This window comes from Salvelinus namaycush, chromosome 2, assembly GCF_016432855.1.
Source record: "Salvelinus namaycush isolate Seneca chromosome 2, SaNama_1.0, whole genome shotgun sequence".
Lineage (NCBI taxonomy): Eukaryota > Metazoa > Chordata > Actinopteri > Salmoniformes > Salmonidae > Salvelinus > Salvelinus namaycush.
In genome coordinates, this window is record NC_052308.1 from 57,023,002 (window position 1) to 57,041,612 (window position 18,611).

The following is an 18,611-nucleotide window of genomic DNA, read 5'->3' on the forward strand; positions in this document are numbered from 1 at the left end:
GTGTGTGTGTGTGTCCAGTGTGTCTGTGTGTGTGTCCAGTGAGTGTGTGTGTCCAGTGTGAGTGTGTGTCCAGTGTGAGTGTGTGTTTCCAGTGTGTGTGTGTCCAGTGTGTGTGTGTGTGTCCAGTGTGTGAGTGTGTGCCCAGTGTGTGTGTGTTTCCAGTGTGTGTGTGTGTTCAGAGTGTGTGTGTGTGTGTGTTTGTTCAGTGTGTGTGTGTCCTGTGTGTGTGTCCAGTGTGTGTCCAGTGTGAGTGTGTGTGTCCAGTGTGTGTGTCCAGTGTTTGTGTCCAGTGTGTCTGTGTGTGTGTCCAGTGTGTCTGTGTGTGTGTCCAGTGTGTGTGTGTGTGTGTCCAGTGTGTGTGTGTGTGTGTCCAGTGTGTGTGTGTGTCCAGTGTGTGTGTGTGTGTGTCCAGTGTGTGTGTGTGTTTCCAGTCTGTGTGTGTGTGTCCAGTCTGTGTGTGTGTGTGTCCAGTGTGTGTGTGTCCTGTGTATGTGTCCAGTGTGTGTCCAGTGTGAGTGTGTGTGTCCAGTGTGTGTGTCCAATGTGAGTGTGTGTGTCCAGTGTGTCTGTGTGTGTGTCCAGTGTGTCTGTGTGTGTGTCCAGTGTGTCTGTGTGTGTGCCCAGTGTGTGTGTGTGTCCAGTGTGTCTGTCCAGTGAGTGTGTGTGTGTCCAGTGTGTGTGTGTGTGTGTGTCCAGTGTGTGTGTGTGTGTGTCCAGTGAGTGTGTGTGTCCAGTGTGAGTGTGTGTCCAGTGTGAGTGTGTGTTTCCAGTGTGTGTGTGTGTCCAGTGTGTGTGTGTGTCCAGTGTGTGTGTGTGTGTGCCCAGTGTGTGTGTGTGTGCCCAGTGTGTGTGTGTGTGCCCAGTGTGTGTGTGTGTGTGTTCAGTGTGTGTGTGTCCTGTGTGTGTGTCCAGTGTGTGTCCAGTGTGAGTGTGTGTGTCCAGTGTGTGTGAGTGTGTGTGTCCAGTGTGTGTCCTGTGTGGTTGTCCAGTGTTTGTGTCCAGTGTGTCTGTGTGTGTGTCCAGTGTGTCTGTGTGTGTGTCCAGTGAGTGTGTGTGTGTGTCCAGTGTGTGTGTGTGTCCAGTGTGTGTGTGTGTGTCCAGTGTGTGTGTGTGTTTCCAGTGTGTGTGTGTGTCCAGTGAGTGTGTGTGTGTCCAGTGTGAGTGTGTGTGTGTCCAGTGTGAGTGTGTGTGTGTCCAGTGTGTCTGTGTGTGTGTCCAGTGAGTGTGTGTGTGTGTCCAGTGTGAGTGTGTTTCCAGTGTGTGTGTGTGTCCAGTGTGTGTGTGTGTGTCCAGTGTGTGTGTGTGTGTCCAGTGTGTGTGTGTCCTGTGTGTGTGTCCAGTGTGTGTCCAGTGTGAGTGTGTGTGTCCAGTGTGTCTGTCCAGTGTGAGTGTGTCCTGTGTGTGTGTCCAGTGTGTTTCCAGTGTGTGTGTGTGTCCAGTGTGTGTGTGTGTGTGTGTCCAGTGTGTGTGTGTGTGTATGTGTGTGTTTCCAGTGTGTGTGTGTGTGTGTCCAGTGTGAGTGTGTGTGTGTGTCCAGTGTGAGTGTGTGTGTGTGTCCAGTGTGAGTGTGTGTGTCTGTCCAGTGTGTGTGTGTTTGTCAGGTTATTATTTCAGGGACACTGAGTTGCCATCATACCAAAGCCCAAACCCTGGATAGAGGGGCTCAGTGAATGTGGAGGTGAATGTGATCAGGTGGGTCAGTGTGTCAGAGGAGGCTCTATAGAAGGACAGAGTGCCGGCTGGCCAGTCCAGATACACTCCTACTCTGTGGGAGCTGGAGGAGGGGACGTCTATGGTAGTCCGATTATTATTGTGCCTGGCAATGTAACTGTTGTCAGAGCAGGTCAGACTCCAGGACTTGTCATTGTATCCAAGACAACAGTCATCAACCCTTCCTCTCCTGCTGATTCCTTTATATGTCACTCCTATACCAGCCCCCCTTATCCCACTCCACTCTACCTCCCAGTAACAGCACCCAGTCAGACCCTCTCTACACAGCACCTGTCTCCAGTCCTCAAATCTCTCTGGGTGATCAGGATACGGCTGCTTCTTCTCTCCTCCCTGTCACCTTTCTGTTCTCCTCAGACAGAGAGAGGAGTCTGTTTACTGTGTTTAGGTCCAGTGTGAGATCACAGACATCTGATGGATGAAACCAGACACAATATTAGAAATCATCATCATTCACATTAGAATGTTAACTCACTTTTCACTAATTCATTTAATGTAGATGTTTCTAGGTATCAAAAGGAGAAGTGAAGGTAACTTGAGACTTGTTGAATGATCATATGTTATACTGTATGGTAATATAAAACACACTTATTCCCATTAATTACACACACACACACACACACACACACACACACACACACACACACACACACACACACACACACACACACACACACACACACACACACACACCCACCCACCACCACACAGACACACACACACACACACACACACACACACACACACACACACACATTGTCAAAGCAACTCTTTGTAAACGCTAGGTGTCCCTGATTTCTGTTTCTGTAGAACTACAGCTGATATTTAATATGACCAAGTCAGTAATGATGGTGGTCTTTGACTTTGACTTAACTTGAATTAAGACTTATTCTTAGTCATATTCTTCACAGCAGTCAACACTCACATTTTCTAAGCCCAGGTTTCATTGTGTTCTCTCCACCATGTTCCACACTGTAGCGGTAAGCAGAAGAACAGACAGTCATTGAGGGATACACCTGAACTCACACACACACACACACACACACACACACATACACACACACACACACATACACACACACACACACACACACACACACACACACACACACACACACACACACACACACACACACACACACACACACACTGGACACACACTGGACACACAGTGTTTGTGTCCAGTGTGTCCTGTGTGTGTGTGCCCAGTGTGTATGTGTGTGTCTGTGTGTTTCACACTGGACACATACACACACACGACAGACACACAGGACACACACACACTGGACAGACACAACACACACACACACACACACACAGTCAGCATATAACTTTGTCCAAGTGGTGGTAAGAATGTTTGTCTTAACCAGCCTGATAAGTCAAACATGTCTGATATGAACATTGACATAAACCCTCTACATACTTGAGTTTCTCCAGTCTGCAGTGTGGATCCTCCAGTCCAGCAGAGAGCAGTCTGACTCCTGAGTCTCCTGGGTGATTGTAGCTCAGGTCCAGCTCTCTCAGGTGTGAGGGGTTTGACCTCAGAGCTGAGACCAGAGAAGCACAGCCTTCCTCTGTGACTAGACAGCCTGACAGCCTGCAAAGAGTCAAATCATTTTAAAATCACACATCTATTCTTTGGTGGTGAAAATCGTGACAGAATATTTTTTCAACATATTCAGATACATCTATGTCCTGAAACCTGCCATATCTATTCATAAATTGATGTTTCATTTTTAGAAATTACAATTATCAAAGTATTGCTTGTAGAGAGAAAAATGTATAGTACAAATATTTGAGTAGACTGACCAGACCAGTTTAAAAAGCAGTATCAGTCAAAAGACAGACAGTGAGGTATCAGATTTAGATTGTATTGAGTAAACAGTCCACATCATATCTATAATGACAGTGAGGTATCAGATTTAGATTGTATTGAGTATACAGTCCACACCATATCTATAATGACAGTGAGGTATCAGATTTAGATTGTATTGAGTATACAGTCCACACCATATCTATAATGACAGTGAGGTATCAGATTTAGATTGTATTGAGTATACAGTCCACACCATATCTATAATGACAGTGAGGTATCAGATTTAGATTGTATTGAGTATACAGTCCACACCATATCTATAATGACAGTGAGGTATCAGATTTAGATTGTATTGAGTATACAGTCCACACCATATCTATTTTGACAGTGAAGCTAACATTTTAAATGTGGCTCTATACTCCAACATTTTGGATTTCAGATCAAATGTTTCATATGAGGTGACAGTATATAATGTCACCTTTTATTTGGGGGTATTTTAATACATATCTGTTTCACCATTTAGAAATGAAAGCACTTTATGTATCTAGTCCCCCCATACTTTGATAATTTGAAGAAGTCGTAAATATTCTGATCAATTTACTTATAGTGTATTAAAGTAGTCGAAAGTGTAGTATTTGGTTCCAAACTCATTGGTTGCATTTGCAGTTTGTTTTGGTTGTGTTTTGGTTGTGTTTTGCCCAATAGTAACTGAACTGTGGATGATGACTGGAGTAATTTACTGTCTAAGGGAGTAGATAACACGTTTCTAAACAATACTAAATTAATCCTCATCATGCCTTTATTAATACAAATCATAAATAAATAATGAATAATAACACTAAGAGTTGGTTTAAACAGATCTGAATCAGGAAACTAAGAGTTGGTTAGAAGAGATCTGAATCAGGAAACTAAGAGTTGGTTTAAACAGTTCTGAATCAGGAAACTAAGAGATGGTTTAAACAGATCTGAATCAGGAAACTAAGAGTTGGTTTAAACAGATCTGAATCAGGAAACTAAGAGTTGGATTAAACAGATCTGAATCTGTTTAAAGATAGAACTGCCAAATGGGGTGGAGTTGCAATCTACTGTAGAGACAGCCTGCAGAGTTCTGTCCTACTATCCAGGTCTGTACCCAAACAATTCGAGCTTCTACTTTTAAAAATCCACCTTTCCAGAAACAAGTCTCTCACCGTCTCCGCTTGCTATAGACCACCTTCTGCCCCCAGCTGTGCCCTGGACACCATATGTGAACTGATTGCCCCCCATCTATCTTCACAGCTCGTGCTGCTAGGTGACCTAAACTGGGACATGCTTAACACCCCGGCCATCCTACAATCTAAGCTTGATGCCTTCAATCTCTCACAAATTGTCAATGAACCCACCAGGTACAACCCCAAATCCGTAAACACGGGCACCCTCAACGATATCATCCTAACCAACTTGCCCTCCAAATACACCTCTGCTGTTTTCAACCAAGATCTCAGCGATCACTGCCTCATTGCCTGCATCCGTAACGGGTCAAACGACCACCCCTCATCACTATCAAACGCTCCCTAAAACACTTCAGCGAGCAGGCCTTCCTAATCGACCTGGCCCGGGTATCCTGGAAGGATATTGACCTCATCCCGTCAGTAGAGGATGCCTGGTCATTCTTTAAAAGTGCCTTCCTCACCATCTTAAATAAGCATGCCCCTTTCAAAAAATGTAGAACCAGGAACAGATATAGCCCTTGGTTCTCTCCAGACCTGACTGCCCTTGACCAGCACAAAAACATCCTGTGGCGTTCTGCATTAGCATCGAATAGCCCCCGTGATATGCAACTTTTCAAGGAAGTCAGGAACAAATATACACAGGCAGTTAGGAAAGCTAAGGCTAGCTTTTTCAAGCAGAAATTTTCATCCTGTAGCACAAACTCAAAAAAGTTCTGGGACACTAAAGTCCATGGAGAATAAGAGCACCTCCTCCCAGCTGCCCACTGCACTGAGGCTAGGAAACACTGTCACCACGATAAATCCACTATAATTGAGAATTTCAATAATCATTTTTCTACGGCTGGCCATGCTTTCCACCTGGCTAACCCTACCCCGGTCAACAGCCCTGCACTCCCCACAGCAACTCGCCCAAGCCTCCCCCATTTCTCCTTCATCCAAATCCAGTCAGCTGATGTTCTGAAAGAGCTGCAAAATCTGGACCCCTACAAATCAGTCGGGCTAGACAATCTGGACCCTCTCTTTCTAAAATTATCTGCTGAAATTGTTGCAACCACAATTACTAGCCTGTTCAACCTCTCTTTCGTATCGTCTGAGATTCCCAAAGATTGGAAAGCTGCCGCAGTCATCCCCGTCTTCAAAGGGGGAGACACTTGAGACCCAAATAGCTACAGACCTATTACTATCCTGCCCTGCCTTTCTAAGGTCTTCGACAAGTTAATAAACAGATTACCGACCACTTCGAATCTCACCGTACCTTTGCTGCTATGCAATCTGGTTTCAAAGCTGGTCATGGGTGCACCTCAGCCACGCTCAAGGTCCTAAACGATATCATAACCGCCATCGATAAGAGACATTACTGTGCAGCCGTATTCATCGACCTGGCCAAGGCTTTCGACTCTGTCAATCACCACATTCTTATTGGCAGACTCAACAGCCTTGGTTTTTCAAATGATTGCCTCGCCTGGTTCACCAACTACTTCTCTGATAGAGTTCAGTGTGTCAAATCGGAGGGCCCGTTGGCCGGACCTCTGGCAGTCTCTATGGGGGTGCCACAGGGTTCAATTCTCAGGCCGACTCTCTTCTCTGTATACATCAATGATGTCGCTCTCGCTGCTGGTGATTCTCTGATCCACCTCTACGCAGACAACACCATTCTGTATACTTCTGGCCAACTGATCACTGCCCGCACCCGCCCGACCGTCCAGCATCACCCCTCTGGACGGCTCTGACTTAGAATATGTGGACAACTACAAATACCTAGGTTTTTGGTTAGACTGTTAACTCTCCTTCCAGACTCATATTAAGCATCTCCCAGTCCCCAGTCCGCCTGGCCTTGCTGCTGTTCCGGTTTCAGCTGTTCTGCCTGCGGTTATGGAACCGCCACCTGTCCCAGACCTGTTGTTTTTCAACTCTTAATGATCGGCTATGAAAAGCCAACTGAAAATTATTCATGATTATTATTTGACCATGCTTGTCACTTATGAACATTTTTGAACATCTTGGCCATGTTCTGTTATAATCTCCACCCGGCACAGCCAGAAGAGGACTGGCCACCCCTCATAGCCTGGTTCCTCTCTAGGTTTCTTCCTAGGTTTTGGCCTTTCTAGGGAGTTTTTCCTAGCCACCGTGCTTCTACACCTGCATTCTAGCTGTTTGGGGTTTTAGGCTGGGTCTCTGTACAGCACTTCGAGATATTAGCTGATGTACGAAGGGCTATATAAAATAAACTTGATTGATTGATTGATCTCCAATCCAAAATTAAATCTAGAATCGGCTTCCTATTTCGCAACAAAGCATCCTTCACTCATGCAACCAAACATACCCTCGTAAAACTGACCATCCTACCGATCCTCGACTTCGGCGATGTCATCTATAAAATAGCCTCTACTTAAGAAATTGGATGCAGTTTATCACAGTGCATCTTCAAAGTGGTAGGCATGTTGTGTAAATCAAATGATACAAACTCCCAAAACATCTATTTTAATTACAGGTTTTTAGGCAACAAAATAGGAAAAATGCCAAAGGGGGTGAAAACTTTTGCAAGCCACTGTACATACATAAATATGTATGTGAAAGGTGACATTCTGTACTGTCATCTAATACGAAACATTATATCTCAAATCCAACATGCTGGGGCATAACACCAAATGTAAAACTGTGAGCTTCACTGTCCAAACACATATGGTGTGGACTACGTGTGCCTGGTAAACACATGTGGATCTGGTGAACAGTTATCACTTGTTGACCAACTACAGGAATACTGACCTCAGAGTCTCCAGTTTACAGTGGGGATTCCCCAGTCCAGCAGAGAGCAGCTTCACTCCTGAATCATTCAGGTCATTGTTACTCAGATCCAGCTCTCTCAGGTGTGAGGGGTTTGACTCCAGAGCTGAGACCAGAGAAGCACAGCCTTCCTCTGTGACTCCACAGCCTGACAGCCTGACAGAGAGATCATCATGACTTCACAAACACACTGTTAATTTAACGAGTAGTGTAGAAGGACAATGGCAGATGCATTTGGTTAATTATCCGAAACAACATATAGATTCATCTTCCATCTCCTAGAATTGTACGGTCATTTTGTTATACTAATGTGAAAATCAATGCATTTATTCAATATGTTTTTCAACGTAATATTATATACATATTATAATACATATTTTTCTCTAAACTGAATATTGCTTCCTGATGATTAGTTCTTATATGTCATTTTATGTACTCACAGAACAGCTCTGGAGGCTTTGACCACTGGTAGCAGCCTCAGAAGACCTTCCTCTGATCTGGAGTATTTCTTCAGGTCAAACACATCCAGCTCCTTTTCTGAAGTCAGCAACACAAAGACCAGAGCTGACCACTGTGCAGGTGACAGGTCGTCTTCTGAGAGACTTCCTGATCTCAGGTAGCTTTGAATCTCCTCCACTAGAGAATGGTCATTCAGTTCATTCAGACAGTGGAACAGATTGATGCTCCTCTCTGGAGAGAGATTTTCCCCGATCTTCTCCTTGATGTACTTGACTGTTTCTTCATGGCTCTGTGAGCTGCTTCTTGTCTTTGTCAGTAGACCTCGTAAGTGCTTCTGATTGGACTCCAGTGAGAGGCCAAGAAGGAAGCGGAGGAGAAGGTCCAGGTTTCCCGTCTCACTTTGTAAGGCTTTATCCACAGCACTCTTGTAGAAAGTAACTTCACGCTCGTCGTTTGTTTGCAGTTTGTCCATTAGATTCTCATTGTTGTTGATGAATGAGAGGAACACATATACAGCAGCCAGAAACTCCTGAATGCTCAGATGAACAAAGCAGTACACCTTGTCCTGGTACAGCCCACATTCCTCTTTAAAGAGCTGTGTGCACAATCCTGAGTACACTGAGGCTTCACTGACATCAATGCCAGCCACTTTCATGTCTTCTTCATAGAAAATCAGATTGCCATTCACAAGCTGTTGAAAAGCCAGTTTACCCAGTGACAGAATGCTCTCTTTATTCCAGTGTGGACCTGTCTCTTCTTTCCCAAGATACTTTTCATTCTTCTGTTTGGTATGAAACACCACAAGGTGTGTGTACATCTCAGTCAGAGTCTTGGGCATCTCTTCTCTCTTATGTTTCAACATGTGTTCAAGGACTGTTGCAGAAATCCAACAGAAGACTGGAATGTGGCACATGATGTGGAGGCTCCTTGATGTCTTTATGTGTGAGATGATTCTGCTGGCCAGGTCCTTATCCCTGAATCTCTTCCTGAAGTACTCCTCCTTCTGTGGGTCATTGAACCCTCGTACCTCTGTTACCTGGTCAACACACACTGAAGGGATCGTATTGGCTGCTGCAGGTCGGGTAGTTATCCAAAGGAGAGCAGAGGGAAGAAGATTTCCCTTGATGAGATTTGTCAGCAGAACATCCACGGAGGTTGACTCTGTGACGTCCCAACAGATCTTGTTATTCTTGAAGTCTAGGGGCAGTCGGCACTCATCCAGACCATCAAAGATGAACAGAACTTTGTACTTGTTGGAGATGGAGATTCCTGATTGTTTGGTTTCCATTGAGAAGTGATTGAGAAGCTCAATGAAAGTGTGTTTGTCCCCTTTCATCAAATTCAGCTCCCGAAAAGGGAAGGAAAATACAAATTGGACATCCTGATTTGCTTTTCCTTCAGCCCAATCCAGAATGAACTTCTGCACAGAGACTGTTTTTCCAATGCCAGCGACTCCCTTTGTCAGCACAGTTCTAATAAGTTTGTCTTGTCCAGTTAAGGGTTTGAAGATGTCGTTACATTTGACTGCAGTCTCTGGTCTTGCTTGTTTCCTGGTTGTTGTCTCAATCTGTCTCAGCTCATGTTCATTATTGACCTCTCCTGTTCCACCCTCTGTGATGTAGAGCTCTGTGTAGATCTTATTGAGAAGTGTTGGGTTTCCTTGTTTAGCGATCCCCTCAAATACACATTGAAACTTCTTCTTTAAATTAGATTTGAGTTCACGTTGGCAAATCACAGCAAGCTCATCTGAATCTAGAAATAACACAGACGGTATTAATATTACGTCTGTTTTAATGCCTACAGTATTGTAGGACTGTTATGAAGTTTATAATTATAATCATTTCTTCTCTTAACTGACTGTCTAAATGTGTAAATGTTTTCATAATGCATTACAGACTGGTGTGACTGATTATATTATTATTGGTATTATTGATGGTATTATTAATGTTGTCTCTCTCTCTAAATTAATCACCACAACACATCCCTGCTGCTACTTGATGAGGTCACTAGGTGTTGTGTTAAGGCTAGAGGTCGACCGATTCATCGGAATGGCTGATTAATTTGGGCCGATTTCAAGTTTTCATAACAATCGGAAATCGGTATTTTTGGACACTGATTTTTTCTTTTTTTCTTCTTCTTTATTTAACTAGGCAAGTCAGTTAAGAACACATTCTTGCCTCCCGGGTGGCGCAGTGGTCTAGGGCACTGCATCGCAGTGCTAACTGCGCCACCAGAGTCTCTGGGTTCGCGCCCAGGCTCTGTCGCAGCCGGCCGCGACCGGGAGGTCCGTGGGGCGACGCACAATTGGCATAGCGTCGTCCGGGGTAGGGAGGGTTTGGCCGGTAGGGATATCCTTGTCTCATCGCGCTCCAGCGACTCCTGTGGCGGGCCGGGCGCAGTGCGCGCCAACCAAGGGGGCCAGGTACACGGTGTTTCCTCCGACACATTGGTGCGGCTGGCTTCCGGGTTGGAGGCGCGCTGTGTTAAGAAGCAGTACGGCTGGTTGGGTTGTGCTTCGGAGGACGCATGGCTTTCGACCTTCGTCTCTCCCGAGCCCGTACGGGAGTTGTAGCGATGAGACAAGGTAGTAATTACTAGCGATTGGATACCACGAAAATTGGGGAGAAAATGGGATAAAAATTTATAAAAATAATAATAAAAAAAAAAAAAAAGAACACATTCTTATTTTCAATGACTGCCTCGTTCAGGGGAGTAACGACAGATTTTCACCTTGTCAGCTCGGGGGATCCAATATTGCAACCGTCAGGTTAACTAGTCCAACGCAATAACGACCTGCCTGCCTCTCGTTGCACTCCACAAGGAGACTGCCTGTTACGTGAATGCAGTAAGCCAAGGTAAGTTGCTAGCTAGCATTAAACTTATCTTATAAAAAACAATCAATCAATCATAACCACTAGTTAACTACGCATGGTTGATGATATTACTAGATATTATCTAGCGTGTCCTGCTAGATAATATATATAATCTGACTGAGCATACAAGCATCTAAGTATCTAAGTATCTGACTGAGCGGTGGTAGGCAGAAGAAGGCGCGTAAACATTCATTCAAACAGCACTTTCGTGCGTTTTGCCAGCAGCTCTTCGTTGTGCGTCAAGCATCGCGCTGTTTATGACTTCAAGCCTATCAACTCCCGAGATGAGGCTGGTGTAACCGATGTGAAATGGCTGGCTAGTTAGCGCGCGCTAATAGCGTTTCAAACGTCACTCGCTCTGAGACTTGGAGTGGTTGTTCCCCTTGCTCTGCATGGGTAACGCTGCTTCGAGGGTGGCTGTTGTCGTTGTGTTCCTGGTTCGAGCCCAGGGAGGAGCGAGGAGAGGCACGGAAGCTATACTGTTACACTGGCAATACTAAAGTGCCTATAAGAACATCCAATAGTCAAAGGTTAATGAAATACAAATGGTATAGAGGGAAATAGTCCTATAATTCCTATAATAACTACAACCTAAAACTTCTTACCTGGGAATATTGAAGACTCATGTTAAAAGGAAACACCAGCTTTCATATGTTCTCATGTTCTGAGCAAGGAACTGAAACGTTAGCTTTCTTACATGGCACATATTGCACTTTTACTTTCTTCTCCAACACTTTGTTTTTGCATTATTTAAACCAAATTGAACATGTTTCATTATTTACTTGAGGCAAGATTGATTTTATTGATGTATTATATTAAGTTAAAATAAGTGTTCATTCAGTATTGTTGTAATTGTCATTATTACAAGTAAATGTAAAAAAACATTGTATCGGCTTTTTTGGTCGTCCAATAATCGGTATCGGTATCTGCGTTGAAAAATCATAATCGGTCGACCTCTAGTTAAGGCTGCTACAATATCATTGAGTTACACAGCTACTTTAGCTGTACTTTAGCTACAGCTTTTAAATGTTATAAAACAGCATTCAACATGAGGCAGACAGATCTTACATTTCTCCAGTGTGTCAGCAAGCTCCTTCTGGTTCATTTTCCTCAGGACGTGCAGTGTGATCTTCAGAGCCCCCTCTCTGGCACTGCTCTCCTGCTTCTCATCTTCAGCATCCACCACTTCCTTATCCTGCTTCTGACTCTCAAAGCCTTCTGGGAGTTCTGGACTAAGAATCCTCTTGAACATCTTCAGCTCGTTCTTCACAAATGTCATAATTTTCTCTTCAAGCAACTGAAATAAATAAACTAAATAAGTTAAGCAAGAGACAAAATGCTTTCTCATTAACACATTAATGAATGATTGACAGATCAACTTTACTTGAGGTAAACAAAAACAAATGTACATAACAGGACCACATACACTGAATATGGAGGCCAGGTCTGTTTGATGACTCTGGGAAGACTGACCACTGAGAATCTCTGACTCTGATCTCTCCTGTTGGTTTCTGTGGACAAAACATGAGATTACATCTCCTCCAGGTCGTACACACACACACACACACACACACACACACACACACACACACACACACACACACACACACACACACACACACACACACACACACACACACACACACACACGGAGGGAGGGAATGTTGTGTTTGATTATTATTGTTTTAGGACTATGAAAATGGACAAAATGATTAGCCTATGGATTATGTTAACAACAAATAGAAATGGGAAAATGGGAGAGGAGAAATGACTAGAGACAGTGTTGTTTAACTCACTGACCATGACCCATGAGTTCTTCTTACCTTTGTTCAGTAGAAAAGTCTCTAAACCATATAGGTAGATCCATAGACCGGTCACTCTTCATGGACACACAGCTGGGTTCAGGGGAGGCTGGTCTCTCCTGCTTGATTGGACTTCAACACAACAGAGACAAACATTACATCTCTCATCTACTCTGAGCTCAGATGGGGAAACAGAAGAAGAGTTTCATTCCAAACGCTATATATCCATTTTCAGAAATGTTCGTAAATTACCTTTTATTCTTTAAAGAAATTATGTTTATGTTAAGTTATGTTTTTTTGCTAAATGAGGAGATGGCACGTGGGTACCTGCTTCTATAAACCAATGAGGAGATGGCACATGGGTACCTGCTTCTATAAACCAATGAGGAGATGGCACATGGGTACCTGCTTCTATAAACCAATGAGGAGATGGCACATGGGTACCTGCTTCTATAAACCAATGAGGAGATGACACGTGGGTACCTGCTTCTATAAACCAATGAGAAGATGGCACGTGGGTACCTGCTTCTATAAACCAATGAGGAGATGGCACTGGGTACCTGCTTCTATAAACCAATGAGGAGATGGCACGTGGGTACCTGCTTCAATAAACCAATGAGGAGATGGCACGTGGGTACCTGCTTCAATAAACCAATGAGGAGATGCAGCGCGATCTACGTCACAAATAGAACTGACTTCTAGATGCTCGTCGGCGCGAGCAGTGTGTCATTTTTAATAACGAAATTCATTTAGCGACGCGAGCGTTGTAGTCAGCCCCGCTAAAAGGCTGGTGTCGTTACTCTGCCTTCTCCGGGGGCATGTTGAGGTAAATTTACTAACCGGGAGGGTTGAATTATGTAATTTATTGGAGGGCTGGAAGACCACTCTTGTCTTTTCTATTCCGAGGTTGTTTACTCGCAATATCAGATATTAAGATGTTTTTTATAATGAATGTATACTAAGGTTGAGGCTCTGACTAGTGATTATTTACCCGGTGTTCAATACCTGCTATTGAGGCGTCCCAAAAATAATATTCAAAAGATTGGTCCTTGGACACAGAGGGGTTAAACACTAAAGTTACCGTCCATCTAGTGAAGAGAGGAGAACCGGACAGAGGTAGCCAGCATCCGTCAACGAGAGAATCATGTATTGTTAGCTAAGTTAACTAGGATGCTGCTGGTAGAGTAGCTAGCTAGCTTACCGAGCTGTACCGACTAGCTTGGCTAGCTAGCTGGTCGTTCTGTACCTCGTCTCGATGAAAATGACGAATCCGGTGAACCACGAAATGAAACAAGGACAGAGAGTGAAAAGGATCTGGCTACACTCATACTGTCCCTGACCGTAAAGAAAAAAGCTAATTGAACAATAAACTTCGGTGTCTCAACACTGTAGTGAACTCCGTCGTTATTCCCCAAGAGCACCTCAGCCAACTCTGCGCGTAACCGGACAATATGCTTGGCGCCACACCGAACGGGGACGCGGACAGAACTGTACGGGGACGCGGACAGTTACAGAACGCGGACATGAGCAGTGCAACACAATCAACTAAACCCAGTCTTTACAGTGGGTTACATTAGTAATATTCATTTTTTATTATTATGTTAAACAAACATTCTACGTTTTTTATAACAATGTTTTGAGATCTGGGTCCATATCGCCAAAGTGTCTCAGAGTAGAAAATTGTTCGTATAAGTGCTGAGAATAAAGACATTTTACACTTATGGGTATAAATTAAAGCTATGCATGAAATCTCTAGTCCCACCTAGTCGGCAGATATTTTGGACACCTGGTGAGCTGTCCTAAGTAGTTAAGAGTTAACAGCAGGTGTCTTGATAATACCATAGAATAATGCAGTGAGTCAGTGGTTCCTGCGCCACATGTAATTGCTTTGTAGTAGTTAAAAATAATGTTTTATATTTCTATGTGATCAACCCATAAATAATATAGACCTACATGCAACAGTATGTCTTGTGCTTTTGGCAATAATTTATGTATAATAATTATGTATAACAAGCGATACCATGTATAACTGCATAGCACTTTGTCTTCATTTTGGCAGATTAACTCATGCTTATTTCTGAAGATTAACTCAGGTTTTCATCCAGCAGATAAGGAGTTGGACCTGTGGCCGAAAGGTGGCAGGTTCAAATCCTGGGCCGGGCGCTGGAAAAAACGGGAGGAATTGATCTGACCACTGGAAAGCTGCTGGGTTCACATCCTCAAAACATCCACCTTTCGTTGATCAGAACTCTAGAGGTTCTTCTTCACTGAACCAAAACATATATATAACTTTTAGTGGTTCCATATATTAAGGAAGTGATAGAAGCCTTTTTGGTTCTATATGGAACCTTCTTTTCTAAGAGTGTTTAATAAACACGTTTTTCTTCTGATTATTTAAATACCTACATCATGTTATTTCAAGTTATCCCTTTGGAGCACAACATCACATTGTTAAAAAATAATCCTAAATTGGGCATGGCTATAAATTGGGCAATTGAAGGCATCTAGGGCGTGATATGTGTTAGATGTAAATGAACATTGTATGCAACGTTGTAGGCAACATTATTGGGAAGGGACTTGATGCCTACTATGCCAAAGATATTTAGAGTTGTTAAACGGGTGTGAAGAGTGTGTTGATATAACGGTTATATTGTCAAAATTCTGCTTGTAACAACGATCACAATTGGTTAAAAAAATATGCATTCAATTAAATTAGGCAATAATTAAGAGTAGGCAAAGTGGTCGTGTCGTGAAAATTCTATCAAATGTCTTACATTGCAACGAGTAGAGTCAGGGTGCCGTGGAACCCCTGCAGTACCTCCACAGACCCCGGATTGAGAACCCCTGCAGTACCTCCACAGACCCCGGATTGAGAACCCCTGCAGTACCTCCACAGACCCCGGATTGAGAACCCCTGCTGTACCTCCACAGACCCCGGATTGAGAACCCCTGCAGTACCTCCACAGACCCCGGATTGAGAACCCCTGCAGTACCTCCACAGACCCCAGATTGAGAACCCCTGCAGTACCTCCACAGACCCCGGATTGAGAACCCCTGCTGTACCTCCACAGACCCCGGATTGAGAACCCCTGCAGTACCTCCACAGACCCCGGATTGAGAACCCCAGCAGTACCTCCACAGACCCCGGATTGAGAACCCCTGTAGTACCTCCACAGACCCCGGATTGAGAACCCCTGCAGTACCTCCACAGACCCCGGATTGAGAACCCCTGCAGTACCTCCACAGACCCCGGATTGAGAACCCCTGCAGTACCTCCACAGACCCCGGATTGAGAACCCCTGCAGTACCTCCACAGACCCCGGATTGAGAACCCCTGCAGTACCTCCACAGACCCCGGATTGAGAACCCCTGCAGTACCTCCACAGACCCCGGATTGAGAACCCATGCAGTACCTCCACAGACCCCGGATTGAGAACCCCTGATTTAGCAGATGCTCTTATCCAGAGAGATTTACAGTAAGTGCATTCATCTTAAGATAGCTATTTATTTTGGAAATAAACTTAATCAAATCTTCATAAAATTGTCATCTTACCTCTTAGCTTTGGTGTCATGTCCCCCAGAGAGATGCATTTTAGAGGCAGGACCCCCTTCCTCTCTCTCCCCAGAGAGACTCATTTTAGAGGCAGGGCCCCCCTCTCTCTCCACAGAGAGACTCATTTTAGAGCACTGTCCCCTAAACAGAGATCCAGCATGTTGGTTGTGGTTAACACAGTGACAACAAATAATTGATTTCCAATGGTTTTCATTTATTCATTATTTCTTTGAGAAATAAAACATTTACTAACAGACATATCGAAACAGTCAGGTGATTTAATGCATCATGTAGTTGTGACATTTCATCTCCATGGTAACTGTCAATAATAATAATAAATCACTGTTTGTTAAGGTGGTTATAGACAGTACAGCAACAATAATAATAATAATAATAACAATAATAATAAGTCACTGTTAAGGTAGTTATAGACAGTACAGCAACAATAATAATAATAATAATAAGTCACTGTTAAGGTAGTTCTAGACAGTACAGCAACAACAATAACAATAATAATAATAAGTCACTGTTTGTTAAGGTAGTTATAGACAGTACAGCAACAATAATAATAATAATAATAATAATAATAAGTCACTGTTTGTTAAGGTAGTTATAGACATTACAGCAACACAAGGCCATGTCTCACAATTATTTGTATTCATTAACAGGATATTTATTGTTCATTGTCTTTCAATCTGTTCTTTTCTAAACGTATCTGAGAATATAGACAGAAGGGCTGAAATGGACATGATTGATCTGAGGGGGAAATCATTGATCCATTCAGAAAGGTTTTTTGCATCAAGTAAGAGATTTTATATTATGTAAAGTAGACTAGGTTATAATGTATAATAGCAGTTTGTTAGTGATATGCAGATCAAGGTCTATACCTCAGCTATAGCCTACATATCATAGATGACCAGTCTAAACCTGTTCAGGTTAGTACACATAATGTTATAGGCCTAACAGTAGCAGGACAGAGAATGTACTGTATATAACCTACATATCATAGATGACCAGCCTAAACCTGTTCAGATCAGTTCACATAATGTTATAGGCCTACCAGTAGCAGGACAGAGAATGTACTGTATATAACCTACATATCATAGATGACCAGTCTAAACCTGTTCAGGTCAGTTCACATAATGTTATAGTCCTACCAGTAGCAGGGACAGAGAATGTACTGTGTATAACCTACATATCATAGATGACCAGCCTAAACCTGTTCAGGTCAGTACACATAATGTTATAGGCCTACCAGTAGCAGGACAGAGCATGTACACTATATATACAAAAGTATGTGGACACCCCTTCAAATGAGAGAATTCAGCTATTTCAGCCACACCCGCTGCTGACAGATGTATAGAATCGAGCAGACCGCCATGCAATCTCCATAGACAAATGTCATAGGATGCCACCTTACCAACAAGTCAGTTTGTCAAATTCCTGCCCTGCTAGAGCTGCCCCGGTCAACTGTAAGTGCTGTTATTGTGAAGTGGAAACGTCTAGGAGCAACAACGGCTCAACCGTGAAGTGGTAGGCCACACAAGCTCACAAAAAGGGCCCACCGAGTGTGGAAGCACATAAAAATGGTCTGTCCTCGGTTGCAACACTCACTACCAAGTTCCAATCTGCAACGTCAGCAAAATAACTGTTCGTCGGGAGCTTCATGAAATGGGTTTCCACGGCCGAGCAGCCGTACACAAGATCACCATGCGCAATGCCAAGCATCTGCTTGAGTGGTGTAAAGCTCGCCGCCATTGGACTCTGGAACAGTGGAAACGTGTTCGTTGGAGTTATGAATCACGCTTCTCCATCTGGCAGTCCAACGGACGAATCTGGGTTTGGCGGATTACATTTACATTTAAGTCATTTAGCGGACGCTCTTATCCAGATGCCAGGAAAACGCTACCTGCCCGAATGCATAGTGCCAACTGTAAAGTTTGGTGGAGGAGGAATAATGGTCTGAGGCTGTTTTTCATGGTTCGGGCCCCCTAGTTCTAGTGAAGAGAAATCTTAACGCTACAGTATAAAATTACATTCTAGACGATTCTGTGCTTCCAACTTTGTGGCAACAGTTTGGGGAAGGCCATTTCCTGTTTCAGCATGACAATGTCCCCGTGCACAAAGCGAGGTCCATACAGAAATGGCTTCTCGAGATCGGTGTGGATGAACTTGACTGGCCTGCACAGAGCCCTGACCTCAACCAATCGAACACCTTTGGGATGAATTGGAACGCTGACTGCGAGCCAGGCCTAATCACCCAACATCAGTGCCCGACCTCCCTAATGCTCTTGTGGCTGAATGGAAGCAAGTCCCCGCAGCAATGTTTCAACATCTTGTGCAAAGCCTTCCCAGAAGAGTGGAGGCTGTTATAGCAGCAAAGGG

At 43.8% G+C, this 18,611-nt stretch overlaps 1 long non-coding RNA gene and 1 pseudogene across 1 annotated transcript; both read right to left on the reverse strand.

Annotated features, from left to right (window-relative positions):
• Nucleotides 1–1,605: 1,605 nt before the first annotated feature.
• On the reverse strand, nucleotides 1,606–12,159 carry LOC120022345 (annotated as a pseudogene).
• Nucleotides 12,160–12,343: 184 nt separating this feature from the next.
• Nucleotides 12,344–16,264, reverse strand: LOC120026817. The gene is made up of 3 exons (XR_005473239.1): nucleotides 16,227–16,264; nucleotides 12,695–12,805; nucleotides 12,344–12,382 (listed from the first exon to the last, which is right to left on the reverse strand). It is a non-coding gene; the product is annotated as an uncharacterized LOC120026817 (long non-coding RNA).
• Between the last annotated feature and the right edge of the window lie 2,347 nt (nucleotides 16,265–18,611).